Genomic DNA, 12182 nt, shown 5'->3' with positions numbered 1-12182 from the left:
ATGCTGGATTTGTGGGATGAGTGAGACCAAGAGAATTCTGCTACCCTCTCTTCCTTCTTATTTACAACTCTTAGCAGACCTATCATTTCCCAGTGATGTCATAGCAAATCACCAAACTCAGTGGCCTAAAACAGCATGAACTTATTGTCTCACAGCACTGGAGGGCTGAAATCTGAAACCAGTTCCACTAAGCTAAAGCCAAGGTTTGGTCAGTGCTGCTTTCTTGAGGCTACTAGGGAGACCTCTGTTCTTTTTACCTATGTATTCTTTGGCTGTGGCCCTCTTCCATCTGCATTGCACACCACTCACTCTGCTTGTATCATCTTAGCTTATCCTCTTCTGGCTCAGATCTCTTTTGCTGTGCCCTTATGTTGTAAATGGTGGGGAATAACTGGCCAATGTACTATATCAGGTACTATATCATTTGGTACATAACAGGACAGAGGTATATGCTTCTTGTATGCTTCTCATTGGCTGCCTGTGGCTGTCTGCCTGCACTGATAGTTTTCTGTGGCCTGCATATGATATAAATATCCAAATGGTTGTAGGCAGAGAAAAGGTTCTTCACCCCTATAAGGAACCTTGTGATTAGATTGGTCCCATCCAGAGGATATGGGACAGTCTCACCATGTTGGCCTTTAGCTTCATCCCACTTGCAAAATTCCCATTAGCCATATAAGGCAAACACCTGAAGTCTGGGAAGTAGGACATGGGCATGTTTAGGAACCAGTCCACCATGGCACACCTCATTATGTGTTTTGCACCTTTGGTGGTCTTCCACGCAGGAAAGTGGGCCTGCCGGATGGCCTTGTGCTGGGTTGTGGAGGAATGCTTGAAGGCCTGAATGAATGAAGTCCTGTTTTCAGTTGGTCTTAAGGGGATTAGGGTGTTCCAGGTAGAGTAAGCAGGGCTTGGCATGAGACATTCCTACCTGTGGATGATGGTGGGTCACAGCAGATGAATCTGTGAGAGCCAGGCTATGGAGAACCTATGGGGTGGCCCAGTGGGCTGGATTTTATTCCATAAGGCTATTGCCATTATATTTGGAGTCATTGCTTGAGTTTTAGTTCCTGTGCTGCTACTTACTTGCTGTGTAACCCTGGAGAAATTATGAAGCCTCTCAGACTTGGTACAATAACTGCTTTGGAAGACTGTTATGAGAAGCAGATAACTTTTGAAGCTTGCAAGGCACCTAGTACAATGCCTGAATAGTCAAAGAAGGAATTTGTTATTGTTATAAATGTGGTATTGTTGATGGTGATTGAAAAATTGCAGCCAGACAGCAGTCATGGCCAGACTTTCCTTGTAGAACAATGATGTGTGAAGGTGGGAGAGGGCCAGGGGCACCACACTGGAGGTCAGGAAACCCTTAGGACATCATTAGGACACTCAAGATGAGATGGGAGAGCTAATGCAGAAGTGCTCAGGTGGGACACCAGCAGACTCATGTGTCCTGAGATATTTAGCCTCTGCTGTCCCCTACTGAAATGGCAGGAAGAAGGACACTTACGTAGGACAGGCACAGAGGAAGCCCAGATACTCAGCTGTGCTGTGGAGCAGGTGGGCTGAAAACCTGGCACGATGAGACTTCTGTGAAAGTTGAGCATAGTTCTTCCTCCTACTGTGCGGGATCTCTGTAGTGATCTCCCTTGTGTATCTTAGCCCACTTTCTAGTGCATTCCTCTACTCCACCTCCCACAAACAACCACAGAGTCCTAGGAGTTTGGGCTTTGCATGGAGGTGCTGCCTGACTGAGTGGGGAGGAGAGGAGGAGGGAGTAGAAGAGGAGAAAGAAGAGGAGGAGGAAGAGGAAGAGGTCAAGAAGGGGTATGGAGGGGAGGGAGCACTGTGTTGGAGGAGAAGGAGGACCAATAGGAGGAAGAGAAGGAAAAAAAGGAAGAGAAAAAGGTTGAGGGAAAGGAGGGGATGGAAGAGAAGGGAGCACTGTTTTGTAGAGTCTGAATCTGTGCACTCTTGGCTGAGTCCTGCACGTCCTCTATGGTCTTCCATTCACGCCCATCACACATCCTCCAGAGGAAGCCAGCTCAATGGGGTGCACCCTGCAAGACTACGATTGTTACTTCGGTCATATTTCATCCTGCAAGGATGTTGGAGGGAAACATATTTCAATGCTACCTTCAAAAGAGCTGTCATTTTGAACATAGTAAATGGGTATTTAGAGAGTGATATAATGTTGTTATTTTGAATACATTCTTTTAAAAAATGGTTTTCCTTTAGTTTGGATTGATGTATGCTGGAGGCAAACTCTTAAGGGGAGCTTCCACACAGGTGGATCATTATAAGATGCTCTGCGCACATACCTGCGTTTACAAATCAGAATCACAGAATCTCTTTCTCAGGTAACAAAAAGTTGTGGCCTAAGTTCTAAGTCTCTATAAATGGCCGCTGGTGACTTTACAAGAAGCTCAGAGAAACAAACCAACAGAGAACTCAGAAACGAGATGGAAGCATTCTATGTAATGATTCTGAAGATTATCTCTCTGTATGAGACACAGACATCAGTGAAACATGTTGACATTTGGTACTTGACAAGTGTAAACCACAGGGTCTTCCAACCTCAATTAGTAGGAGTGCATGTGATAGTAGAGCCCCTACAGATACTTCGAAGGCCATTTGATGTCACCCCATGTGGAGCCTGTGGCTGAGAGAGGTGAGCTGTTGAGTCACACACTGTGGCAAGGCTGGCACTGGAAAGAACTCCTCAGCTCCTGACCCTTTCTCAGCTCCTCCTACCTTCCTAGGCTATTAGGTTTCTTTGCCATTCTCCTCTGGTACACTGACATTTTATTTTATTTTTCCAGGAATAATCGATTGGTATCTGACAAAGTGGATGATGAGCTGGGTGCCCTTCGGCTTGGTAGGTGTGAGCCCTCGGAGACTGGTTGGGCTTCCTCCTGGCTGGGGAGTATGCTTTTCTTCTACCTGACCTCAGGAAGCAGGGACAGGCCCCTGTTCTGTTGCTGTCTTCTCTATGCTTGTCTTGCTGTCTTAGAAAAATCCTTGGAGAAGGATTGATAATTTATGGTATCCTCTCAGAGGATCCCCAGGATCCCTTTCTCCATTTGGAGTTTCTCTTAGGACCATTTAGACCCTATGAAGATTTCCAGAGACAGTTGTAGACCATGGTATTACATAGCTCTGCTTAGGGAGGCCTGACCTTTAAAAAAGTTTCTAAGTGTCTGGTTGAGGTATAAGATACACAGTGAAATAAGTGTGCAAGGTGAATTTACCTTCCATGTTCATGAATTGAAAGCCATTGTGTAAGTACTTTCTAAGACAAAGATACAGAACCTATCTTTCTGCTTTCTGTCTGCACACAGTTCTCTGTTCTTGGAAAAAGAAAGTCAGAACCGAGGGTGGCAGCCAAGGGATATGTGTGCGATAGGAGACTTGAGGGCTCTGAGTATTTGCTTCTCTGGAAGCCAGCCACTACCTGTTGGGCCTTCCCAGCATACAAGCATTCTCAGTTTTTCTTCCTGCTTTAAGCATTCCTTTCAAGCAGCAGGAAGAGAGTGTGCCCCCCTCAAGTAAGTGTATAGTCTCTGTGAGTGAGATGATCTCGTCTGCTTTGATCAGTATGAAAGCCGGCAGCCCTGCACAGGGAGGCAGGGCTTATTTATAATGCTTAACTAACTTCAGAGATCCAAGAGCTTCAATCCGAATCCCCAGAAACGATGGTGGGGGCCATCAGCCTTGCCCAGGAAGGGCAGGTTTCTGTACAAGGCAATGCCGAGTGAAGGATGGAGCCAGGAAGCCCTGGCATCTAAGGCCTTCTGGGAGGCACTATGCTTGAAGATTTTCCAAGGAAAGGCACTTGTTTGGACATAAAGCAAAGCAGTTCCCGGCCTTTGGAACAAGAGCGCTTCTCTTGGAAGGAAGGCTTTTAGCCATTCTCAGAAGCTAGCTGTTTGAAGTGCATCTGCACATTTTCTTGAAGAAAGCAGACCCCTCCCGGCTAGCACAGCTAGTGGTTTAGGAAAGGATAAGGAGATGGAGGAGAAGAGACTATGGGACCCACTCACCAAGATAGTCAATTGGAGAGAAAAAAGAGTCTCATGGGGGAGAGACACAATGGCAGCTTAGAAATAAGGCACAAAATTTGGTGACACAACATTTCTTGCTTTCTCTGATCCCACCTGAAGTGAAATGCAATCACTGTGCAAGTTTTTCCTCCAAAGGCTATGTAAAATGCAATGGGACACAAATTCCTTGCTTCTTTCCAACCAGACATTCATGTGAGGGGCTTAAAAATAGCATTCTCAACAACTGGCATCAATGACAGTTTTGTCTGCTTGGCTAACATATTATTCTGGAGCAATGTATTTTTCCCTTGCATGAAGGCCTCTTCACCACATCTGAGCCCAAGGCTTGCTCTGTGGTCTAGAACTAGCTCCCTGCATGCAGCCAGGTCTTCCTTGTAGAAATCAACCTCTCTTGGCTGCTTGCTTCACAGAGTTTCTCATGTCTGTGTGTCATAGGCTTCAGCCTCCCTCCCTGACTCACTTCATGGGCTGGGCAAAGCATGTCACAGACCCTGTTCTTCCTGACAACATCGGACTAAACAGAAGACTCAAATAGGCTGAAATACTGCCTCCCTATGCTTCCAGAGACAGTCTGTCCGCAAGCAGTATAAGTAGCTCCTCAGGCCTGTTGGCATCACTTAGGGAGCTCTGCCCCCTTGTCTGGGGCCTTAGATACATTTCTTCCAGCCAAAAGTCTCAGTGTGGACCTTTGCAAACCTGCTGTCAGACATCCTCATTTCTGTTTGGCTTCCTCTAGCTCACATCAAAGACAGTCTCTCTCTCTCTCTCTCTCTCTCTCTCTCTCTCTCTCTCTCTCTCTCTCTCTCTCTCTCTCTCTCTCTCTCTCTCTTTCTCTCTGTGTGTGTGTCTGTTCCTACATGAAGTATAGTGTTGTTTAGTGCACATGCATTTTTTGCTCAGTATTCTGTTAAAATAGCTCAATTGATTTCTTACTCTCTCTGCCTGTGCCATGTTTTCAAGCTCCATTCATGTCACTGGGTGGACATCTGAACTCTATATTTTAGGTTATTTTTTGTAAAAGCATGGCTACAGTCGCATTTTTTGAAGTGTTTAGGAAATGCTCTCATTTAAATGCAACTTACTTATATTCCAGACATTTTTTTCCCTCTTTTTTTACAAAGGTAGAATCTACTCCTCATTTACTGAACTGGGCCTTAGGAGTTTGCCTACGCTGTGGCTGACTCCCGCAGAGAGAAAGTGAGGTGGTAGAATAAGACACAAGTGTTGTCTTGGGGATGTTGGCCCTGCCCCTTTGCCTTGCTCTGGCTCTGGCATCTGCTGGGCTTGGCTTTATCAGCATGATGGCTAGATGTTCTTTTCCCTCAGGCCCTTCACCCATGCACTCTAGGAGATTCAGTGGCAGAAGTTGGAAGGGTAAGCAGGGACCTGAGCCAGTTGAGAAGTTGAAGGTGGTGTTTCAGAGGACTCTAGGACTGATAGAGGACCCCCATCCAGTCTATGGCTTTGCATTATTTCTAGCTGGAGGTCCAGGGGTGGGCAGAGTGACTATAGATGACTTGTAGTCAGCCCGAGGTGTATCATGCCTGTGTCACCTGACAGTTTCACCTGACAGTGGTAGTTGTACTGCTGTGGAGGTCCATGGCATCAGTAAATATCAGTCACAGTACTGAGAAATGGTTATGAGAAATGAAACTTGGGGGTTGGAGGTGTGGCTCAGTTGGTAGAAGGTTAGCCAGTAGGTGAAATTGGAAGGTACTGAGTTCAAGTCCCAGTCTGGGACCTAAACAAATAGAAGAAAAATGAGCCTGCTCTCAGGGTGACAGAACTGTGCATCCTGCCTGTTGACCTTCTGTTAAGGAACTGCTCCGTGGCTTACATCTGGGGATGTGGTTTACTCCAAATGTGGCATTTTCTAGTGGACCAGCCATGATCATTCTTGAGGCATGATGAGGGGAGGGGTTATGATAAGGAGCAAGATCCCTCTTGACCTGCAAATTTCTTTCCTTCTGGTGGAGCCCTAGTTGCTGCAGAGCAGGGACTGGGGTAGTGTAGAAGTACCTGTCCCTCATCCAAACCTTTTCCAACTTGGTGTCCATTATGTTAATGACTTCCTGGTCTGTTCTCTGCAAGTCATCCAGTAATCCTCTTGTTTTTGTTTTTCAGAGGACATAGAGGATGAATTGGTGAGGGAAGAAATCATTCTGTCTCCTAGCCCATCAGTGCTCAGATTACAAATAGCATCAGAGCCAATTGACCTTGCACTGGCAAAGGTAAGTACAGCTCAGAAATGTAAGGAGAATGCTGTGTTAAATACATCTCAATGTGGATAAGGTCACTGTGATATTTTTGGTCCAGCATCTCTCATTGTAATCTCTTAGTCACTATAGAAATTGAGATCTGAGTGTGACTTAGAAAAAAACCTGAACTGAGGGTCAGGAAACTGTTTGAGTTCTGGCTGCTCCCTTTCCCTCTCCAGGACAAAGGGTGTTCCTCCTCACCCAGATATTGCAGAGCTTCTTCAGCACAGCGCTAATGGGCACTGCCAGCCTGTAGTGGGAGTGAGACAGTTGTCCCCAAGGCTTGGTCTGCTCCTTCCTGGGCTCCCAGACTGGCTTCAGCCAGCCACAGCAAGGGAATAATAGGGAGGATGCATTTTTTCACTACCATCCCTGTTTGCCCCTGTGGCCTCTTGGATGGGCCGTGGCCACAGGACACAGGAAGCAGGTTCCCAGCCATGACAGATTCCACAGCAGGGGCCCTGGGATACTAGTAGGGTGAGTGGGGAAGGAGAGCGGCTCCTCAGGTGTCAGGCTGGCTGCTTTTTCCTCTTGGCCTGAGAATCCTACAAGATGGAGTGTCCTTCCTGAAGTCTTCCAGCAGCCTTTCTGCCAGGACCAGGAGGAGAGATGGAAGCTCTGGAGACATTTCCCATAATACAAATCAAGAAGGGCAAGATTTTTCTAGAAGGTTCCTGTTTTTCCCCCTTCTGCCTCTAATCTGCTTCTTGCTTTTGAAGCCACAGAGGGTCAGGCACATTTAAGAGACCCCAAAGTGAGGAGTGTGTGCTCTGGCTATCTGGCATCATAGGCTGTGGCTCTTTGCAGAGAGATTGGCTCTTGGAGGTCTCAGAGACTACCAGCAAGTGTGGTGGGAGAAATCAGTGCCCATGGAGAGAAGGGGAGAGGAGGACTGGGGCTCAGGAAGTTTGAGGATTCAAAGCCCAGCCTATTGAGAGGAGAAGAGAAGATAAGAGAGGAGGGACAGGTCTCAGGGTATATGAGATCTTGACTACACTATGCTTGCTCCAGAGATGATAGCCTGTGACTAGGAGACAGAGATGGAATTCATCCAGAAAACCAGAATCTGTATAGTTTCTTGGCTCTTAGGAGATGCATTTCAGACACCTGCATGATTATAGTTGTTACAAGAGGGAAACAGCCCAGATGGATGAGTTCACATACCCAATGTACCATCAGCTCACTTCTTTCTTTTTTGGCCAGTCCTGAGGCTTGAACTCAGGTCCTGGGTGCTGTCCCTTAGGTATTTTGTTCAAGGCTAATCCTCTACCACTTGAGCCACAGGTTCTCTGGGGTTTTGGTGGTTAATTGGAGATGAGTGTCACAGACTTTGCTGCCTAGGCTGGCTTTAAACTGGAGTCTTGAGCATTCTGAGTAGTTAGCATTACAGATGTGAGCCACCTGTGCCAGAAAGCCATATGACATAGGACAGATGCTTCTGTTAAAGAGATCTCTTCATATTCAAGGAAAAGAAAGAAACAGAAGAACCTACTCAAATGTAAAGTAAGAGAGTAGGCCTGGTCTGTATGAAAGGCTCGATCTAAGCAAGTCCAGGGTAGAAGCTGTCAAGTCCACCTGGTGGTCCTGAGGCTTACTTGAGGCTTCAGCGTTCCTTGGGATGTATAACCAGGGCTAGGCATGCAGTCCACCATGGAGGTGCTGCTCTGAGGCCCCATAGTGATAGTGGTGGGGGAGATTGGTATTCCTGAGGCTTGGGGAAGGTAGGAGGTAAAAAGTCAGCTCAATATCACCTGGAAATCTGGGAAGAAAGATGATACTGCCTTGGGAGACAGTGGGAGCCTCTCTCCAGTTGGGAGTGTTAAGGCGGGGTCCATGGGGTCACTTGGAATGTTCATGTGGAGTTCATGGGTCACTCACAGGTGGCTTTGGAGAAGGGATTATTTTTTTTTCCCTGCAGAGAACTAGAGCGTATATTTTAGACTTTGCTTTATGGTATGTGTTGCAGCTATTCACCTCTGCTAGGATGTAAAAGCACCCCTGAACAAAATGTAGACAAATGGACATTGCTGTATGCTAATAAAGGTAGAGGTTAGGATGCCATCAGGTACCAGAGTACTGTTTCTTAAACCTGACTGCAAAGTGAACCACTACTGATAGTGGTGTTGGGGATTCTGACTCAGTGACTAAGCCATTGCTTAACATGTGGAGGGCCCTTGGTTTGACATGTGCTAGGGAGCAGTGCAGAAAAACAACGGAATAAAACAATACAAAAACAACAACCCTACTGATACCCAGGTCTCACCCTCAGGAATTTGGATTTATTGGCCTGGCCTGTGGCCCAAGCATCAGGATTATTTTTAAGAGCTTTCAAAGACGTTGGCCCTTGTCAGTTCAGGCTGGTCTGGTCTGCAGATGTTTCAGAGGTAAGACCCTCAAGGTCAGATTTCTCTGCCCTCAAATATGAGAAGAATGGGCCTGCAAAATAGAGTAGAGACACCCTGCCAAAAAGGGCATGGTCCCATTAGAATTCCAAACAACTCCAGCGGGTTATGCCCATGAGAAAACAGTCAGTAAGACTCTTTCTTTCCACAGGAAGTCAAGACCCTTCTGTTTGGTTCTGCTTTTTGCTGTTTCAATGAAGAGTGGAAGCTTCAGAGTTTTTCCTTTAACGACAGTGACTCACTAAAATACGGCATTGTGCAGAACAAGGCAGGTGATTCTGGAGGCCTCTGAGGGCCTTCTGCCAGGCTGTTGTGCATACTGGGGCATCTCCCTTTTGTGATAAACAAGTCAAGCATCTGTGGAGCTGCCTAGGGCTGTCCTATTTCTTCTGAGGGTCTGCTTAGGGTCTTCATGAGGGGTGAGAAGTGGAGATAGTGACTTCATACGGGGTGAGGGATGGAGATGGCTTATCAGCCCTGTGCTCAGTCCTGTGAAGCCTACAGAGAGGAGCCCTTCAAGGCTCCTTTTTGATACTGGGAAGGAAGGGACACAGACATCTGGTAGCATCCTGAGGTGGCCTACAGCCTGGGCCAGATCAAGAGGGAAAGTGTTCTCTGTGCTCCAGAAAAATCTCCATGCCTACTCCCACACAATCAGAAGCTACAGGAGAGTGGGAGAGCTCTTCCTAGAGGAAGAGGCTTTTAGGGTTAGACAGTCACCACCCTTACTTAGCCTGTGTACCCTGAAACATTTCCCTTGGGTGATGGAAAACTTGTGACACCTCCAGCTTTACTCCCATGATTATTGCAGACTGACTTGTTATGTGTCAGGATCAGTGTGGGACAGAATCCTGTGGTCCACAGAGAACCTTGTGGGTGAGGGAGCAGAGCAGTGGGACCCTGTTCTATGATCTGGGGCTGGAGGTGGCCCAGCCTGTGTGCATTCCTGGTGACATGTGTTGTCTTCTGCAGGGTGGCCCCTGTGGGGTGTTGGCTGCTGTCCAAAGCTGTGTGCTACAAAAACTCCTGTTTGAAGGAGAGAGCGGAGCCACTCGCCCTCGGTAAGTCTTCCTTTCCAAGGGTTGTCCAGAGCGGCCAGAACAAACAAGCAAGGAAATGTGCACGTTCTTTTTACTTCCTGCCTCCTGAGGTCAAGAAAGGAAAGGGTCATGCAGCAGGCCTGTTACATGGATGATGAGACAGGCGTGTGTCTGTAGGAGCCAGGAGAGCTGGTAAGCACTGCTCCAGTTGGCACACAGCTACTGCACAGCACCATAATGGAACTCACTGCTGCTGCTTTAGAAAGCACCAAGCAGCTTATTGTCCTTTCCCCACCCGCGTTTACCTGTTGCCCTTTGACAAAGTCCAGAGCCTCCTGCCTCTCCATTATCTCCCCTCTGCCAGCAGCCAGAACCACACATTCCAGCTGGCCCGCCAGCACATAGCTTCCTCCCCTGCAGCCACGTATTTTCCATCTCTCGTTTTGTTTGTACCTGGGCACCCATGTGCATTTGCATGTGTTCAGCCTACATTCCTGGAACTCTTCTGTACAGGAACAGGGTTGCGGGGAACTAGACCATTCTTTCCTCCCCAGAGGCACACAGTAAGATTGAGGCACTGTAGAAAACACTGATTGCACATCATAGCTGGTGCCAAGGGAAGAGTGAGGAGGCGCCCGAGTGTGGCCTCCCCAAGAGGGCAGACTGCTTACCTTGTTGCTCAAGGGCCCAGCAACTAGCCTGGCTCACATTGTCCTCAGAACTACACAAAAATTTTTTTTTTTTGGGTCCGATCATGGGGCGCCTGGGCACTGTCCCTCAGCTCTTCAGCTCAAGGCTAGCGTAGGTACCACTTGAGCCATAGCGCCACTTCCGGCTTTTTTCTTTTTGCTTATGTGCTGCTAAGGAATCAAACCCAGGGCCTCATGCATGCAAGGCAAGTGCTGTACCACTGAGCCACCTTCCCAGCCCAAGCTACACAAATTTTGCATTTGTACTTTTCTTTTTAGTTGGAAAACAACAAAATCACCTATAAACAATCACCCAGACTGAGAATAAATATGAGCAGGACCCCAGAAGAACTTGTTTCTGCTCAGTAGATGCCCTTTTCCCCTTTGCAGAGTTACACTTCAAGGGTCCTAAAGGCAGTCTAGTTTTTCAGTTCCTGGGCTTTATTGAAAGTCACTTTTTTTTTGAAGTGAGCATTTCAGAGCCTGTGTTGTCAAGACGACGACAGAACCCATCTGTCCATCTATCTGCCCATTCATCCTATCATGTCCAAAAACCTGGAGACACTGTCCCAGAGTTTGCGGCAATCAGACAAGGCATGTTTGCTCACCATTTTAGTTATACCCATGAGAAGGTAGCTTCTTTCATATGTTTTCCAGGTAATTTTAGAAGATAATCAATTCTTTTCTTCTTTATTCCCAAAGATGCTACTCATGTCATGACAACACATGTCATTTCGATTGCAGTCTGACCTGTCCTCATCTCTCTGCTCCCTTCCTGCCTGCCTGCAAGCTTGGCTCAGCAAAATGCTCTAGGAAGTTTGAATCTAATATTTTGGTTCCTCCCTCCCTCCCTCCCTTCCTTCCTTCCTTCCTTCCTTCCTTCCTTCCTTCCTTCCTTCCTTCCTTCCTTCCTTCCTTTCTTTCTTTGTTTCTTCTTTTGTTTCTTTCTTTTTTTCTTTCCTTCCTTCTTTTTGTCAATCCTGGAGCTTGAACTCAGGGCCTGGGCACTTTTTCTGAGCCTGTCTGTACTCAAGGCTAGCACTCTACCACTTGAGCCACAGTTCTACTTCTGGCTTTTTCTGTTTATGTGGTACTGAGGAATGGAACCCAGGGCTTCATGCATGCTAGGCAAGCACTCTACCACTAAGCCATATTCCCAGCCCAGTGTTTTGATTTCTAATGAGGCCAAAATGGGCCTCTGTGCCCAGGATTCCCCTTGCAGGATGGCATAGGGACTGAGCACTTTTTTTATTTTTGGTCGTGGGGCTTGAACTCTGGGCCTGGATGCTGCCCCTCAGCTCTTTAGCTCAAGGTGAGCACTCTACCACTTGAGCCACAGTGCCACTTCTGGCTTTTTCTGCTTATGTTGTGCTGAGGTATCAAACCCAGGGCCTCATGCATAGAAGACAAGCAAGCACTCTACCACTGAGCCACCTTCCCAGCTCTGGGACTGAGCAGTGTGTACTCAGCAAGATGACAGGGCTGATATAAACAGGTAACCTTCTTGTCCTTGCTCCTAAGATTGAATAGAACCAGGTAAGTGGGCAGGTGATGACAGGGGACATGTAGGCTGCTGAGGGTTCAACTTACCTTCCTACAGGGAAGTTCTGATCCTACCTGCAGGGGAAACCACGCCCCTGGACCTCTTCATACACACTCACACACTCTTGTTCCCCCTCAGTTTTTCCCTCTTGCTAAGGCCCACAGGCCTATGTGCTCAGATGTGATG

General features: G+C 47.3%; 1 long non-coding RNA gene across 1 annotated transcript; it reads left to right on the top strand.

Moving 5' to 3' along the window:
- The first annotated feature begins 2814 nt into the window (after window positions 1-2814).
- On the top strand, window positions 2815-9866 carry LOC138841777 (uncharacterized). The gene is made up of 4 exons (XR_011376498.1): window positions 2815-2878; window positions 6189-6295; window positions 8876-8992; window positions 9697-9866. It is a non-coding gene; the product is annotated as an uncharacterized lncRNA (long non-coding RNA).
- Window positions 9867-12182: the final 2316 nt, after the last annotated feature.

Source organism: Dipodomys merriami, unplaced genomic scaffold (genome assembly GCF_024711535.1).
Source record: "Dipodomys merriami isolate MVZ:Mamm:240054 unplaced genomic scaffold, mDipMer1.0.p SCAF_3293, whole genome shotgun sequence".
NCBI classification, from domain to species: Eukaryota; Metazoa; Chordata; class Mammalia; order Rodentia; family Heteromyidae; genus Dipodomys; species Dipodomys merriami.
The sequence above is the reverse complement of the archived record's forward strand: the minus strand, read 5'-3'. Positions and strand labels throughout refer to the sequence as shown.